We start from the raw sequence: 18,408 nt of genomic DNA on the forward strand, positions 1-18,408 counted from the left end.
AGTACTATGAAATACACTATGTAGAAAGATATACAGAGTACTATGAAATACACTACATAGAAAGATATACAGAGTACTATGAAATACACTACGTAGAAAGATATACAGAGTACTATGAAATACACTATGTAGAAAGATATACAGAGTACTATGAAATACACTATGTAGAAAGATATACAGAGTACTATGAAATACACTATGTGGAAATATATACAGAGTACTATGAAATACACTATGTGGAAATATATACAGAGTACTATAAAATACACTATGTAGAAAGATATACAGAGTACTATGAAATACACTATGTAGAATGCACTGTGCTGGCTATGTACAGGTAATATATGCCATTTAGCAGACGCTTTTATCCAAAGCGACTTACAGTCATGTGTGCATACATTCTATGTATGGGTGGTCCCGGGAATCGAACCCACTACCCTGGCGTTACAAGCGCCATGCTCTACCAACTGAGCTACAGAAGGACCACATAGTAGTAAAGTAGTAGTAAATAGTAGTAAAGTAGTAGTAAATAGTAGTAAAGTAGTAGTAAATAGTAGTAAAGTAGTAGTAAAGTGAATAGTCTGAGCAGAGAGAGAGAAGTACGAATAACACAGCAGTGGTCTGTGTGTGTGTGTGTGTGTGTGTGTGTGTGTGTGTGTGTGTGTGTGTGTGTGTGTGTGTGTGTGTGTGTGTGTGTGTGTGTGTGTGTGTGTGTGTGTGTGTGTGTGTGTGTGTGTGTGTGTGTGTGTGTGTGTGTGTGTGTAGTGGATGGTCTCCTCTGTCAGAGGATCAGTCCAGGTGTGCAGTGTGTGAGCAGGTGCTGACAGATCCAGTCTCTATCACCTGTGGACACCGGTTCTGCAGACGGTGCATCACCAGACACTGGGAGCAGCCTGCTCCGTCAGGACACTATGGCTGTCCTCGGTGTAGAAAGAGGTCCAGGACACATCCAGTTCTACTGCAACGGGCTGAACCCAACGATGAAGCGAGAGGCTCTGAAAACAGTAAGACATTTGCTCATGTTTCATTGGACCAAACCATGTACACTGACTGGACAAAATATTGGACTCTACAAGGTGTAGAAAGCGTTCCACAGGGATGCTGGTCTATGTTGACTCCAACGCTTCTCACAGTTGTGTCAAGTTGTCTGGATGTCCTTTGGGTGGTGGACCATTCTTGACACACACAGGAAACTGTTGAGGGTGAAAAACCCAGCAGCTTTGCAGTTCTTGACACAAACCGGTGCGCCTGGCAACTACTACCACTTCCTGTTCAAAGGCACTCACATGTTTTGTATCTTGCCCCTTCACCCTCTGAATGGCTCACAGACACAATCCATGTCTCAACTGTCTCAAGGCTTAAAACTCCTTATTTAACCTGTCTCCTCCCCTTCATCTACACTGATTTTTAAAGTGGATTTAACAGGTGACATCAATAAGGGATCATAACTTTCACCTGGATTCACGTGTTCAGTCTATGTCATGGAAAGAGCAGGTGTTCCTAATGTTTTGTACACTCGGCCCTTTGTATTTTCACATGTTAAATCTTCTAGTCTTCCAGCATGTGGCAAGACGAGATACACAGGAATACAAGTCAATGTGGCAAGGCGAGATACACAGGAATATACAAGTCAATGTGGCAAGGCGAGATACACAGGAATATACAAGTGAATGTGGCAAGGCGAGATACACGGGAATATACAAGTGAATGTGGCAAGGCGAGATACACGGGAATACACAAGTGAATGTGGCAAGGCGAGATACACGGGAATATACAAGTGAATGTGGCAAGACGAGATACACAGGAATGTACAAGTGAATGTGGCAAGACGAGATACACGGGAATACAAGTCAAATCAAATGTATTTATAAAGCCCTTCGTACATCAGCTGATGTCTCAAAGTGCTGTACAGAAACCCAGCCTAAAACCCCAAACAGCAAGCAATGCAGGTGTAGAAGCACGGTGGCTAGGAAAAACTCCCTAGAAAGGCCAAAACCTAGGGAGAAACCTAGAGAGGAACCAGGCTATGTGGGGTGGCCAGTCCTCTTCTGGCTGTGCCGGGTGGAGATTATAACAGAACATGGCCAAGATATTCAAATGTTCATAAATGACCAGCATGGTCAAATAATAATAAGGCAGAACAGTTATATTGGAGCAGCAGCACGGTGAGGTGGACTGGGGACAGCAAGGAGTCATCGTGTCAGGTAGTCCTGGGGCAAGGTCCTAGGGCTCAGGTCCTCCAAGAGAGCGAAAGAAAGAGAGAAGGAGAGAATTAGAGAACGCACACTTAGATTCACACAGGACACCGAATAGGACAGGAGAAGTACTCCAGATATAACAAACTGACCCTAGCCCCCCAACACATAAACTACTGCAGCATAAATACTGGAGGCTGAGACAGGAGGGGTCAGGAAACACTGTGGCCCCATCCGAGGACACCCCCGGACAGGGCCAAACAGGAAGGATATAACCCCACCCACTTTGCCAAAGCACAGCCCCCACACCACTAGAGGGACATCTTCAACCACCAATTTACCATCCTGAGTCAAGGCTGAGTATAGCCCACAAAGATCTCTGCCATGGCACAACCCAAGGGGGGGCGCCAACCCAGACAGGATGACCACATCAGTGAATCAACCCACTCAGGTGACGCACCCCTTCCAGGGACGGCATGAGAGAGCCCCAGTAAGCCAGTGACTCAGCCCCTGTAATAGGGTTAGAGGCAGAGAATCCCAGTGGAAAGAGGGGAACCGGCCAGGCAGAGACAGCAAGGGCGGTTTGTTGCTCCAGAGCCTTTCTGTTCACCTTCCCACTCCTGGGCCAGACTACACTCAATCATATGACCCACTGAAGACATGAGTCTTCAGTAAAGACTTAAAGGTCGAGACCGAGTCTGCGTCTCTCACATGGGTAGGCAGACCGTTCCATAAAAATGGAGCTCTATAGAAGAAAGCCCTGCCTCAAGCTGTTTGCTTAGAAATTCTAGGGACAATTAGGAGGCTTGTGTCTTGTGACCGTAGCGTACGTGTAGGTATGTACGGCAGGACCAAATCAGAGAGATAGGTAGGAGCAAGCCCATGTAATGCTTTGTAGGTTAGCAGTAAAACCTTGAAATCAGCCCTTGCTTTGACAGGAAGCCAGTGTAGAGAGGCTAGCACTGGAGTAATATGATCAAATTTTTTGGTTCTAGTCAGAATTCTAGCAGCCGTATTTAGCACCAACTGAAGTTTATTTAGTGCTTTATCCGGGTAGCCGGAAAGTAGAGCATTGCAGTAGTCTAACCTAGAAGTGACAAAAGCATGGATACATTTTTCTGCATAATTTTTGGACAGAAGGTTTCTGATTTTTGCAATGTTACGTAGATGGAAAAAAAACGTCCTTGAAATGGTCTTGATATGTTCTTCAAAAGAGAGATCAGGGTCCAGAGTAACGCCGAGGTCCTTCACAGTTTTATTTGAGACGACTGTACAACCATTAAGATTAATTGTCAGATTCAACAGAAGATCTCTTTGTTTCTTGGGACCTAGAACAAGCATCTCTGTTTTGTCCGAGTTTAAAAGTAGAAAGTTTGCAGCCATCCACTTCCTTATGTCTGAAACACATGCTTCTAGCAAGGGCAATTTTGGGGCTTCACCATGTTTCATTGAAATGTACAGCTGTCTGTCATCCGCATAGCAGTGAAAGTTAACATTATGTTTTCGAATAACATCCCCAAGAGGTAAAATATATAGTGAAAACAATAGTGGTCCTAAAACGGAACCTTGAGGAACACCAAAATTTACAGTTGATTTGTCAGAGGACAAACCATTCACAGAGACAAACTGATATCTTTCCGACAGATAAGATCTAAACCTTGCCATAACTTGTCCATGTAGACCAATTTGGGTTTCCAATCTCTCCAAAAGAATGTGGTGATCGATGGTATCAAAAGCAGCACTAAGGTCTAGGAGCATGAGGACAGATGCAGAGCCTCGGTCCGATGCCATTTAAAATGTCATTTACCACCTTCACAAGTGCCGTCTCAGTGAATGTGGCAAGGCGAGATACACATGAAAATTCTCAGCAAATTATATTCTTCTCTTTCAGTGGATGTCAGCCTGCAGAGAGCTATAGTAAACCATAAAGACAGTCTGAAGAGAAGGTATGAACGTGTGATAGAAGGCCTGGTAAAAGCAGGGAGTCAAACCCCCCTCAACAGGATTTGCACAGAGCTGTACATCACAGAGGGAGAGAGTGAAGGGGTTAACGATGAACATGAGGTGTGGCAGCTAGAGACGGCATGCAGGACACCGACCTCACGTGACACGGCAATCCACTGCAATGACCTCTTTAAACCCTTAGCTGGCCAGGAGAGAAGCATCAGAACTGTGCTGACCAAGGGCATTGCTGGCATCGGAAAAACAGTCTCTGTGCAGATGTTCATCCTCGACTGGGCTGAAGGGAAGACAAACCAAGATGTGGAGATCATATTTGTGCTTCCTTTCCGGGAGCTGAACTTGATCAAAGATCGCCAGTACAGTCTTCTGAGACTTCTCCATGACTTCCACCCAGAACTAGATATAGTCAATGCAGAGACACTCGCTGCCTGTAAAGCTATGTTCATCTTTGATGGGTTGGATGAAAGCAGAATTCCATTGGATTTTCAGTGCAACAAAATGATGTCTGATGTCACACAGACATCGTCTGTAGATGTTCTGCTGACAAACCTCATCAAGGGGAATCTGCTTCCCTCGGCTCTCCTCTGGATAACCTCCCGACCAGCAGCAACCAATCAGATCCCCTCTGAGTGTGTAGACCAGGTGACAGAGGTACAAGGGTTCAACGACCAACAGAAGGAGGAGTACTTCAGGAAAAGATTCCGTGATGATGAGGACCTGGCCAACAGAATCATCTCCCACATTAAGACATCAAGGAGCCTCCACGTCATGTGTCACATGCCAGTTTTCTGTTAGATTTCTGCAACAGTCCTTGAACACATGTTAAGTACAGACAAGAGACGAGAGATGCCCAAGACTCTGACTGAGATGTTCACACACTTCGTGCTCATTCACACCAGCCTGAAGAACCAGAAGTGTCATGGAAAAGACCAAATGGATCAACAGGAGCTCCTGGAGTCTGATAAGGAAGTTCTTCTGAAGCTGGGGAAGCTGGCGTTTGAACATCTGGAGAAGGGTAATCTCGTGTTCTATGAAGAAGATCTGAAAGAGTGTGGCATTGATGTCACAGAAGCCTCGGTGTACTCGGGCGTGTGCACACAAGTCTTTAAAGAGGAGTCTGTGTTGTTTCAGAGAGTGGTGTACTGCTTTGTTCATCTGAGCGTTCAGGAGTTTCTCTCAGCTGTCTACGTGTACCATTGTTACACAACCAAGAACATGGATGAACTGAAGCCTTTCCTCCAGGCGACTAGAGTCACGTCTGAAGAGATAACCGTACATGAGCTGCTGAAGAGTACCGCGAATAAAGCCTTGGAGAGTAAGACTGGACATCTGGACCTTGTCGTCCGCTTCCTTCATGGCATGTCACTGGGGGCCAATCAGAAACTCCTACGAGGTCTGGTGACACAGACGGAAAGCAGTCCAGAGAGCGTCAAGCAAACGATCCGATCCCTGAAGACGATGCAGAATACCAACATGTCCCCCGAGAGGTGCATCAATCTCTTCCACTGTCTGATAGAGATGAAAACCCATTCAGTACAGCAGGAAATCGAAAAATACTTGAGGTCAGAGAAAAGATCCAAAATCCTGCCACTTACGTAGTGTTCAGCGTTGACCTACATGCTGCAGATATCAGACGAGGTTCTGGAGGTGTTTGACCTGAAGAAATACAAGACCTCGCAGGAGGGTCGTAGGAGACTGCTGCCAGCTGTGAGAGTCTGCAGGAAGGCTCTGTAAGTATTCTGGGAAATATCACTCACATCACACTGTACTGGTAAGTATAGCAGTATCTTTCACTGGCTAATTAGATTTTCTGTTCAAATAATAAACAAAAGCCATTTTTAAAAAACTGAAATTTGATTATAAAAAGTATTGAGTCGTGTATTAATGGTGCACACCTGTACTTATGACAGGTGACCGTGTACATCTAACTGTAGATACTCAAATATAGCTGGGTCCCTGTCCAGAAAGGAGACATGTAACTGTAGATACTCAAATATAGCTGGGTCCCTGTCCAGAAAGGAGACATGTAACTGTAGATACTCAAATATAGCTGGGTCCCTGTCCAGAAAGGAGACATGTAACTGTAGATACTCAAATATAGCTGGGTTCTGTCCAGAAAGGAGACATGTAACTGTAGATACTCAAATATAGCTGGGTCCCTGTCCAGAAAGGAGACATGTAACTGTAGATACTCAAATATAGCTGGGTCCCTGTCCAGAAAGGAGACATGTAACTGTAGATACTCAAATATAGCTGGGTCCCTGTCCAGAAAGGAGACATGGAACTGTAGATACTCAAATATAGCTGGGTCCCTGTCCAGAAAGGAGACATGGAACTGTAGATACTCAAATATAGCTGGGTCCCTGTCCAGAAAGGAGACATGGAACTGTAGATACTCAAATATAGCTGGGTCCCTGTCCAGAAAGGAGACATGTCTGATAAGGACAAATATAGCTGGGTCCCTGTCCAGAAAGGGGACATGTCTGATAGAGGACAAATATAGCTGGGTCCCTGTCCAGAAAGGAGACATGTCTGATACAGGACAAATATAGCTGGGTCCCTGTCCAGAAAGGAGACATGGAACTGTAGATACTCAAATATAGCTGGGTCCCTGTCCAGAAAGGAGACATGGAACTGTAGATACTCAAATATAGCTGGGTCCCTGTCCAGAAAGGAGACATGTCTGATAAGGACAAATATAGCTGGGTCCCTGTCCAGAAAGGGGACATGTCTGATAGAGGACAAATATAGCTGGGTCCCTGTCCAGAAAGGAGACATGTCTGATACAGGACAAATATAGCTGGGTCCCTGTCCAGAAAGGAGACCTGTCTGATAAGGACAGATATAGCTGGGTCCCTGGACACGTCTGATAAGGACAAATATAGCTGGGTCCCTGTCCAGAAAGGAGACATGTCTGATAAGGACAAATATAGCTGGGTCCCTGTCCAGAAAGGAGACCTGTCTGATAAGGACAGATATAGCTGGGTCCCTGGACACGTCTGATAAGGACAAATATAGCTGGGTCCCTGTCCAGAAAGGAGACATGTCTGATAAGGACAAATATAGCTGGGTCCCTGTCCAGAAAGGAGACCTGTCTGATAAGGACAGATATAGCTGGGTCCCTGGACACGTCTGATAAGGACAAATATAGCTGGGTCCCTGTCCAGAAAGGAGACATGTCTGATAAGGACAAATATAGCTGGGTCCCTGTCCAGAAAGGAGACATGTCTGATACAGGACAAATATAGCTGGGTCCCTGTCCAGAAAGGAGACATGGAACTGTAGATACTCAAATATAGCTGGGTCCCTGTCCAGAAAGGAGACATGGAACTGTAGATACTCAAATATAGCTGGGTCCCTGTCCAGAAAGGAGACATGTCTGATAAGGACAAATATAGCTGGGTCCCTGTCCAGAAAGGGGACATGTCTGATAGAGGACAAATATAGCTGGGTCCCTGTCCAGAAAGGAGACATGTCTGATACAGGACAAATATAGCTGGGTCCCTGTCCAGAAAGGAGACCTGTCTGATAAGGACAGATATAGCTGGGTCCCTGGACACGTCTGATAAGGACAAATATAGCTGGGTCCCTGTCCAGAAAGGAGACATGTCTGATAAGGACAAATATAGCTGGGTCCCTGTCCAGAAAGGAGACCTGTCTGATAAGGACAGATATAGCTGGGTCCCTGGACACGTCTGATAAGGACAAATATAGCTGGGTCCCTGTCCAGAAAGGAGACATGTCTGATAAGGACAAATATAGCTGGGTCCCTGTCCAGAAAGGAGACCTGTCTGATAAGGACAGATATAGCTGGGTCCCTGGACACGTCTGATAAGGACAAATATAGCTGGGTCCCTGTCCAGAAAGGAGACATGTCTGATAAGGACAGATATAGCTGGGTCCCTGGACATGTCTGATAAGGACAAATATAGCTGGGTCCCTGTCCAGAAAGGAGACATGTCTGATAAGGACAAATATAGCTGGGTCCCTGTCCAGAAAGGAGACATGTCTGATACAGGACAAATATATATGCCGTGTTGAAGTTTGGGAACCACTGGCATATGGCCAATCAGATGCTGTGTAGAAGTTTGGGAACCACTGGCATATGGCCAAACATCAAAACAACATCTGATTGGCCATATGCCCTTGGTTCCCAAACTTCAAAACAACATCTGATTGGCCATATGCCCGTGGTTCCCAAACTTCAAAACAACATCTGATTGGCCATATGCCAGTGGTTCCCAAACTTCAAAACAACATCTGATTGGCCATAGGCCAGTGGTTCCCAATCAGATGCTGTATTGCGGATATTATTTAAATAACACCACAGTAATGATATTATGAATATATGTACACATGGATACAACAGCCAGTCTATGTTCACCACCATAGAATAGCTGTGTGATTTTGCGATCATGTTAAAACTCTCTGCAGGTTGGCATTCTGTGAAGTCACAGAGGAAGGATGTGCTTCTCTGGCCTCAGCTCTGAAGTCAAACCCTTCACACCTGAGAGAGCTGGATCTGAGCTACAATCACCCAGGAGACTCGGGAGTCAGACTGCTCTCTGCTGGACTGGAGGATCCACACTGCAGACTGGAGAAACTCAAGTATGTAGAGGGTTTATGTCAGTCCATGTTGAGTGACATACTGTAAGACATGTTTCTGACCTATCAGGTTAGTTATGTCTTACAGTACACACAAATTAGCATAACTAACCTGATAGGTCAGAAACGTGTCTTACAGTAGACATAAATTAGAATAACTAACCTGATAGGACAGAAACATTTCTTACAGTACATGTAATTAGCATAACTAACCTGATAGGTCAGAAACGTGTCTTACAGTAGACATAAATTAGAATAACTAACCTGATAGGACAGAAACATTTCTTACAGTACATGATAATTACATGTTTCTTACATGTTTCTGACCTATCAGGTTAGTTATGCTAATGTATGCGTACTGTAAGACATGTTTCTGACCTATCAGGTTAGTTATGCTAATGTATGCGTACTGTAAGACATGTTTCTGACCTATCAGGTTAGTTATGCTAATGTATGCGTACTGTAAGACATGTTTCTGACCTATCAGGTTAGTTATGCTAATGTATGCGTACTGTAAGACATGTTTCTGACCTATCAGGTTAGTTATGCTAATGTATGCGTACTGTAAGACATGTTTCTGACCTATCAGGTTAGTTATGCTAATGTATGCGTACTGTAAGACATGTTTCTGACCTATCAGGTTAGTTATGCTAATGTATGCGTACTGTAAGACATGTTTCTGACCTATCAGGTTAGTTATGCTAATGTATGCATACTGTAAGACTTATTTCTGACCTATCAGGTTAGTTATGCTAATTACATGTACTGTAAGACGGGCTTAGAAAATGTGAGTGTTGACTGCTGCGAAGAAGAAACCCTGTTAGTCTTATTTCAAGTTGACTCGAAGAAAGAGCGTTTTTCAGAGTGTGTGTGTGTGTGTGTGTGTGTGTGTGTGTGTGTGTGTGTGTGTGTGTGTGTGTGTGTGTGTGTGTGTGTGTGTGTGTGTGTGTGTGTGTGTGTGTGTGTGTGTGTGTGTGTGTGTGTGTGGTTACACTAACAGGACCTCGCTTGGTGTGTTATGAGGTTATGATCATACAGTATAACACATGATCATTCAACAAATCTGACTTGATCTTTTCCCTTGGCTCTTTAACACCTAGAAACATTATCATTCTGATGGGGCTCTTTAACACCTAGAAACATTATCATTCTGATGGGGCTCTTTAACACCTAGAAACATTATCATTCTGATGGGGCTCTTTAACACCTAGAAACATTATCATTCTGATGGGGCTCTTTAACACCTAGAAACATTATCATTCTGATGGGGCTCTTTAACACCTAGAAACATTATCATTCTGATGGGGCTCTTTAACACCTAGAAACATTATCATTCTGATGGGGCTCTTTAACACCTAGAAACATTATCATTCTGATGGGGCTCTTTAACACCTAGAAACATTAATATTCTGATGGGGCTCTTTAACACCTAGAAACATTATCATTCTGATGGGGCTCTTTAACACCTAGAAACATTATCATTCTGATGGGGCTCTTTAACACCTAGAAACATTATCATTCTGATGGGGCTCTTTAACACCTAGAAACATTATCATTCTGATGGGGCTCTTTAACACCTAGAAACATTATCATTCTGATGGGGCTCTTTAACACCTAGAAACATTATAATTCTGATGGGGCTCTTTAACACCTAGAAACATTATCATTCTGATGGGGCTCTTTAACACCTAGAAACATGATCATTATGACGGGGCTCTTTAACACCTAGAAACATTATCATTCTGATGGGGCTCTTTAACACCTAGAAACATTATCATTCTGATGGGGCTCTTTAACACCTAGAAACATTATCATTCTGATGGGGCTCTTTAACACCTAGAAACATTATCATTCTGATGGGGCTCTTTAACACCTAGAAACATTATCATTCTGATGGGGCTCTTTAACACCTAGAAACATTATCATTCTGATGGGGCTCTTTAACACCTAGAAACATTATCATTCTGATGGGGCTCTTTAATATCTAGAAACATGATCATTATGACGGGGCTCTTTAACACCTAGAAACATTATCATTCTGATGGGGCTCTTTAACACCTAGAAACATTATCATTCTGATGGGGCTCTTTAACACCTAGAAACATTATCATTCTGATGGGGCTCTTTAACACCTAGAAACATTATCATTCTGATGGGTCTCTTTAACACCTAGAAACATTATCATTCTGATGGGGCTCTTTAATATCTAGAAACATGATCATTATGACGGGGCTCTTTAACACCTAGAAACATTATCATTCTGATGGGGCTCTTTAATATCTAGAAACATGATCATTCTGATGGGACTCTTTAACACCTATAAACATTATCATTCTGATGGGGCTCTTACCTAGAAACATTATCATTCTGATGGGGCTCTTACCTATAAACATTATCATTCTGATGGGGCTTTTTAACACCTAGAAACATTATCATTCTGATGGGGCTCTTACCTAGAAACATTATCATTCTGATGGGGCTCTTTAACACCTAGAAACATTATCATTCTGATGGGGCTCTTACCTAGAAACATTATCATTCTGATGGGGCTCTTTAACACCTAGAAACATTATCATTCTGATGGGGCTCTTACCTAGAAACATTATCATTCTGATGGGGCTCTTTAACACCTAGAAACATTATCATTCTGATGGGGCTCTTTAATATCTATAAACATTATCATTGTGATATGATGATGATTTGTAATTTGTGTCCTGGTCTCCCCCAATCAGATGGCTGTGTGCTCTCACTGGACCCGAACACAGCAAGCAGAAACCTCTCTCTGTCTGAGGAGAACAGAACGGTGACATGGAGGACAGAGGAGCAGCCGTATCCTGATCACCCGGAGAGATTTCAGGATTTCGACCAGGTGCTGTGTAGAGAGGGTCTGTCAGGGCGCTGTTACTGGGAGGTAGAGTGGAGTGGGAGAGGAGCTCATATCGGTGTGACGTATAAAGGAATCAATAGGTTAGGAAGGGGTGATGACAGTGGGCTTGGACCTAGTGACAAAGCCTGGTGTCTGGTCTGTTGTGATGACCATTACATGGCCTGGATCAATAGTAAGCTCACTACCATACCTTCCCCCTCCTCCTCCCCCCCGTCCAACAGAGTAGGACTGTATCTGGACTGGCCGGCCGGCACAATGTCTTTCTACAAGGTCTGTTCTGATACACTGACTCACCTGCACACGTTCTACACCACATTTACCGAGCCCCTCTACCCAGGGCTGTTTGTCTGGTGCCACTCCTCAGTGTCCCTGTGTTAGGTAGTGGCCCCTGTGTTAGGTAGTGTCCCTGTGTTAGGTAGTGTCCCTGTGTTAGGTAGTGTCCCTGTGTTAGGTAGTGTCCCTGTGTTAGGTAGTGTCCCTGTGTCAGGTAGTGTCCCTGTGTCAGGTAGTGTCCCTGTGTTAGGTAGTGTCCCTGTGTTAGGTAGTGGCCCCTGTGTTAGGTAGTGTCCCTGTGTCAGGTAGTGGCCCCTGTGTTAGGTAGTGTCCCTGTGTTAGGTGGTGTCCCTGTGTTAGGTAGTGTCCCTGTGTTAGGTAGTGTCCCTGTGTTAGGTAGTGTCCCTGTGTTAGGTAGTGTCCCCTGTGTTAGGTAGTGTCCCTGTGTTAGGTAGTGTCCCTGTGTTAGGTAGTGTCCCTGTGTTAGGTAGTGTCCCTGTGTTAGGTGGTGTCCCTGTGTTAGGTAGTGTCCCTGTGTTAGGTAGTGTCCCTGTGTTAGGTGGTGTCCCTGTGTTAGGTAGTGTCCCCTGTGTTAGGTAGTGTCCCTGTGTTAGGTAGTGTCCCTGTGTTAGGTAGTGTCCCTGTGTTAGGTAGTGTCCCTGTGTTAGGTAGTGTCCCTGTGTTAGGTAGTGTCCCTGTGTTAGGTAGTGTCCCCTGTGTTAGGTAGTGTCCCTGTGTTAGGTAGTGTCCCTGTGTTAGGTGGTGTCCCTGTGTTAGGTGGTGTCCCTGTGTTAGGTGGTGTCCCTGTGTTAGGTAGTGTCCCTGTGTTAGGTAGTGTCCCTGTGTTAGGTGGTGTCCCTGTGTTAGGTAGTGTCCCTGTGTTAGGTGGTGTCCCTGTGTTAGGTAGTGTCCCTGTGTTAGGTAGTGTCCCTGTGTTAGGTAGTGTCCCTGTGTTAGGTAGTGTCCCTGTGTCAGGTGGTGGCCCCTGTGCTAGGTAGTGTCCCTGTGTTAGGTAGTGTCCCTGTGTTAGGTAGTGTCCCTGTGTTAGGTAGTGTCCCTGTGTTAGGTAGTGTCCCTGTGTCAGGTGGTGGCCCCTGTGTCAGAAACACAACGTGATGTTTCCCTCTAATCACGGTCCTGTTCGGTAGTAAGGAGACGCCGTGTCGCACCGTGTATCACAGCACCCGGGCCTTATTGCTTAATTAGAAAACGGCTCCCTGGGAAATCTGCGATTTGACTGGTTTAAATGGTGTGTTAAGTCATTGATAATTCCCCTATTCCCACACATCATTTAGATGTAGTATCAGTTGTAAAATGGATAGTTAGTATTGATTATAGATGGTCATATTGGCTATTCAATCCGGTCTTGACCATATTACCACAAACCCCCTAAAGGTGCCTTATTGCTATTATAAACGGGTTACTAATGTAATTAGAGCAGTAAAAATACATGTTTTTGTCATACCCGTGGTATAAGGTCTGATATATCACGGCTGTCAGCCAATCAGCATTCAGGGCTCCAACCACCCGGTTTATAATGTCTGATATATCACGGCTGTCAGCCAATCAGCATTCAGGGCTCCAACCACCCGGTTTATTACTCTTTTATTATACAATTCTGCTTCTGTGTGAACTCAATTACACAGAATGGAAATGACATCACAGATTTGACCTGTGAACTCAATTACACAGAATGGAAATGACATCACAGATTTGACCTGTGAACTCAATTACACAGAATGGAAATGACATCACAGATTTGACCTGTGAACTCAATTACACAGAATGGAAATGACATCACAGATTTGACCTGTGAACTCAATTACACAGAATGGAAATGACATCACAGATTTGACCTGTGAACTCAATTACACAGAATGGAAATGACATCACAGATTTGACCTGTGAACTCAATTACACAGAATGGAAATGACACATCACAGATTTGACCTGTGAACTCAATTACACAGAATGGAAATGACATCACAGATTTGACCTGTGAACACAATTACACAGAATGGAAATGACATATCACAGATTTGACCTGTGAACTCAATTACACAGAATGGAAATGACATCACAGATTTGACCTGTGAACTCAATTACACAGAATGGAAATGACATCACAGATTTGACCTGTGAACTCAATTTCACAGAATGGAAATGACATCACAGATTTGACCTGTGAACTCAATTACACAGAATGGAAATGACATCACAGATTTGACCTGTGAACTCAATTACACAGAATGGAAATGACATCACAGATTTGACCTGTGAACTCAATTACACAGAATGGAAATGACACATCACAGATTTGACCTGTGTGAAATGAAGACGATGGAATAAAGAGTTGGTATTTGTTTAAATGGTATTTGAATAAATTCAATAAAACTGAAGTTTGGCCAAAGTTTCTTCACTTTTGTTCCTGTAATTACACATGAAAAATGAAATGTAGATAAAATAATATATCACAGGTTGTTTATGGAATAACCTTTTACACAAAGGTATACTGTTACATGGGGCGGCAGGTAGCCTAGTGGTTAGAGGCAGGTAGCCTAGTGGTTAGAGGCAGGTGGCCTAGTGGTTAGAGGCAGGTAGCCTAGTGGTTAGAGGCAGGGTAGCCTAGTGGTTAGAGGCAGGTAGCCTAGTGGTCAGAGGCAGGTAGCCTAGTGGTTAGAGGCAGGTAGCCTAGTGGTTAGAGGCAGGTAGCCTAGTGGTTAGAGGCAGGGTAGCCTAGTGGTTAGAGGCAGGTAGCCTAGTGGTTAGAGGCAGGTAGCCTAGTGGTTAGAGGCAGGTAGCCTAGTGGTTAGAGTCAGGTAGCCTAGTGGTTAGAGGCAGGGCAGCCTAGTGGTTAGAGGCAGGTAGCCTAGTGGTTAGAGGCAGGTAGCCTAGTGGTTAGAGGCAGGTAGCCTAGTGGTTAGAGGCAGGGTAGCCTAGTGGTTAGAGGCAGGTGGCCTAGTGGTTAGAGGCAGGTAGCCTAGTGGTTAGAGGCAGGTAGCCTAGTGGTTAGAGGCAGGTGGCCTAGTGGTTAGAGGCAGGTAGCCTAGTGGTTAGAGGCAGGTAGCCTAGTGGTTAGAGGCAGGTAGCCTAGTGGTTAGAGGCAGGGTAGCCTAGTGGTTAGAGGCAGGTGGCCTAGTGGTTAGAGGCAGGTGGCCTAGTGGTTAGAGGCAGGTAGCCTAGTGGTTAGAGGCAGGTAGCCTAGTGGTTAGAGGCAGGTAGCCTAGTGGTTAGAGGCAGGGTAGCCTAGTGGTTAGAGGCAGGTAGCCTAGTGGTTAGAGGCAGGTAGCCTAGTGGTTAGAGGCAGGTAGCCTAGTGGTTAGAGGCAGGGTAGCCTAGTGGTTAGAGGCAGGTAGCCTAGTGGTTAGAGGCAGGGTAGCCTAGTGGTTAGAGGCAGGGTAGCCTAGTGGTTAGAGGCAGGTAGCCTAGTGGTTAGAGGCAGGTAGCCTAGTGGTTAGAGGCAGGTAGCCTAGTGGTTAGAGGCAGGGTAGCCTAGTGGTTAGAGGCAGGGTAGCCTAGTGGTTAGAGGCAGGGTAGCCTAGTGGTTAGAGGCAGGTAGCCTAGTGGTTAGAGGCAGGTAGCCTAGTGGTTAGAGGCAGCGTAACCTAGTGGTTAGAGGCAGGTAGCCTAGTGGTTAGAGGCAGGTAGCCTAGTGGTTAGAGGCAGGTAGCCTAGTGGTTAGAGGCAGGTAGCCTAGTGGTTAGAGGCAGGGTAGCCTAGTGGTTAGAGGCAGGTAGCCTAGTGGTTAGAGGCAGGTAGCCTAGTGGTTAGAGGCAGGGTAGCCTAGTGGTTAGAGGCAGGGTAGCCTAGTGGTTAGAGGCAGGTAGCCTAGTGGTTAGAGGCAGGTAGCCTAGTGGTTAGAGGCAGGTAGCCTAGTGGTTAGAGGCAGGGTAGCCTAGTGGTTAGAGGCAGGGTAGCCTAGTGGTTAGAGGCAGGGTAGCCTAGTGGTTAGAGGCAGGGTAGCCTAGTGGTTAGAGACAGGTAGACTAGTGGTTAGAGGCAGGTAGCCTAGTGGTTAGAGGCAGGTAGCCTAGTGGTTAGAGGCAGGTAGCCTAGTGGTTAGAGGCAGGTAGCCTAGTGGTTAGAGGCAGGGTAGCCTAGTGGTTAGAGGCAGGGTAGCCTAGTGGTTAGAGGCAGGGTAGCCTAGTGGTTAGAGGCAGGGTAGCCTAGTGGTTAGAGGCAGGGTAGCCTAGTGGTTAGAGGCAGGGTAGCCTAGTGGTTATAGGCAGCGTAACCTAGTGGTTAGAGGCAGGGTAGCCTAGTGGTTAGAGGCAGGGTAGCCTAGTGGTTAGAGGCAGGGTAGCCTAGTGGTTAGAGGCAGGGTAGCCTAGTGGTTAGAGGCAGCGTAACCTAGTGGTTAGAGGCAGGGTAGCCTAGTGGTTAGAGGCAGGGTAGCCTAGTGGTTAGAGGCAGCGTAACCTAGTGGTTAGAGGCAGGGTAGCCTAGTGGTTAGAGGCAGGGTAGCCTAGTGGTTAGAGGCAGCGTAACCTAGTGGTTAGAGGCAGGGTAGCCTAGTGGTTAGATGCAGGTAGCCTAGTGGTTAGAGGCAGGGTAGCCTAGTGGTTAGAGGCAGGGTAGCCTAGTGGTTAGATGCAGGTAGCCTAGTGGTTAGAGGCAGCGTAACCTAGTGGTTAGAGGCAGGTAGCCTAGTGGTTAGATGCAGGTAGCCTAGTGGTTAGAGGCAGGTAGCCTAGTGGTTAGAGGCAGGGTAGCCTAGTGGTTAGAGGCAGGTAGCCTAGTGGTTAGAGGCAGGTAGCCTAGTGGTTAGATGCAGGTAGCCTAGTGGTTAGAGGCAGGGTAGCCTAGTGGTTAGAGGCAGGTAGCCTAGTGGTTAGATGCAGGTAGCCTAGTGGTTAGAGGCAGGTAGCTTAGTGGTTAGAGGCAGGTAGCCTAGTGGTTAGAGGCAGGGTAGCCTAGTGGTTAGAGGCAGGTAGCCTAGTGGTTAGATGCAGGTAGCCTAGTGGTTAGAGGCAGGTAGCTTAGTGGTTAGAGGCAGGTAGCCTAGTGGTTAGAGGCAGGGTAGCCTAGTGGTTAGAGGCAGGTAGCTTAGTGGTTAGAGGCAGGTAGCCTAGTGGTTAGAGGCAGGTAGCCTAGTGGTTAGAGGCAGGTAGCCTAGTGACATGTTAAGGATTTTTAAGCCTTGAGACAATTGAAACCATGGATTATGTACCATTCAATGGGTGAATGGGGAAAGACGAAATATTTAAACGGGGGTATGGTAGTAGGTGCCAGGAATGGTCCACCCCCCAAAAGGACATCCAGCCAACTTGACAACTGTGTGAAGCATTGGAATGATCATGTTGCACAGGGATGCTGGCCCGTGTTCGGCACCTCGTGGAGTCCACGTCACGACAAACTGAGGCTGTTCTGAAGGCAAAAAGGACTTGCAACTCAATAATAGGAAGATGTTCCTAATGTTCTGTTCAGCGGATATCCCTTGGGCCAGTCATTATTTTCTGATGTTTAATCATTTCGCTTTTTTAGTGATAAATAAGGAATAACTGCAATGTGTTCCAATGCAAATGTTACCAAGGGGAGTTGAATATCTCTATGCAAGTTATGTACCTTGGTTGAATGATGATGATTCTGAAAAATGTAATTGCACCTTTTCACCAGCAGGGGGAGACAGAAAACAGCAGCGCCTGTTGGAGTAGAGGAGACACTTTCTTCAGGGAGAACGAGACAGTTACTGATTCTGCAATGATTTGAGAATTGATGACGTTGCCATAAATACATGTCTTTAATATGAGATAACAAATCCTGGGATTCCTCAGCACTAGTAGAACAGGACACATTTAATACTTCTCTCACAGCCAACACAAAGATCACTGTGGAGGGGAACGCCATGACAACCCAGACTGAGATCACTGTGGAGGGGAATGCCATGACAACCCAGACTAAGGTCACTGTGGAGGGGAATGCCATGACAACCCAGACTAAGATCACTGTGGAGGGGAACGCCATGACAACCCAGACTAAGATCACTGTGGAGGGGAACGCCATGACAACCCAGACTAAGATCACTGTGGAGGGGAACGCCATAACAACCCAGACTAAGATCACTGTGGAGGGGAACGCCATGACAACCCAGACTAAGATCACTGTGGAGGGGAAAGCCATTATAGCTAGAAGTACTAGATTTGAGGCTTGTCAGGTAGGGGAAGGTTTAGTGCTAGATTGGAGGCTTGTCAGGTGGGGGAAGGTTTAGCACTAGATTGGAGGCTTGACAGGTAGGGGAAGGTTTAGTGCTAGATTGGAGGCTTGTCAGGTAGGGGAAGGTTTAGTACTAGATTGGAGGCTTGTCAGGTAGGGGAAGGTTTAGTGCTAGATTGGAGGCTTGTCAGGTAGGGGAAGGTTTAGTACTAGATTGGAGGCTTGTCAGGTAGGGGAAGGTTTAGTACTAGATTGGAGGCTTGTCAGGTAGGGGAAGGTTTAGTACTAGATTGGAGGCTTGTCAGGTAGGGGAAGGTTTAGTGCCAGATTGGA

General features: G+C 45.7%; 1 protein-coding gene and 1 pseudogene across 1 annotated transcript in view; one reads left to right on the plus strand and one right to left on the minus strand.

Moving 5' to 3' along the window:
* Nucleotides 1-6,180, plus strand: part of LOC124018749 — an 11,979-nt pseudogene extending 5,799 nt beyond the window's left edge.
* Nucleotides 1-18,408, minus strand: part of LOC124018745 (nuclear pore complex protein Nup107-like) — a 230,538-nt gene that overhangs the window by 159,008 nt on the left and 53,122 nt on the right. The gene's annotated exons all lie outside the window — the stretch shown is intronic.

The sequence above is a fragment of the Oncorhynchus gorbuscha genome, unplaced genomic scaffold (assembly GCF_021184085.1).
Source record: "Oncorhynchus gorbuscha isolate QuinsamMale2020 ecotype Even-year unplaced genomic scaffold, OgorEven_v1.0 Un_scaffold_576, whole genome shotgun sequence".
Classification (NCBI taxonomy): Eukaryota; Metazoa; Chordata; class Actinopteri; order Salmoniformes; family Salmonidae; genus Oncorhynchus; species Oncorhynchus gorbuscha.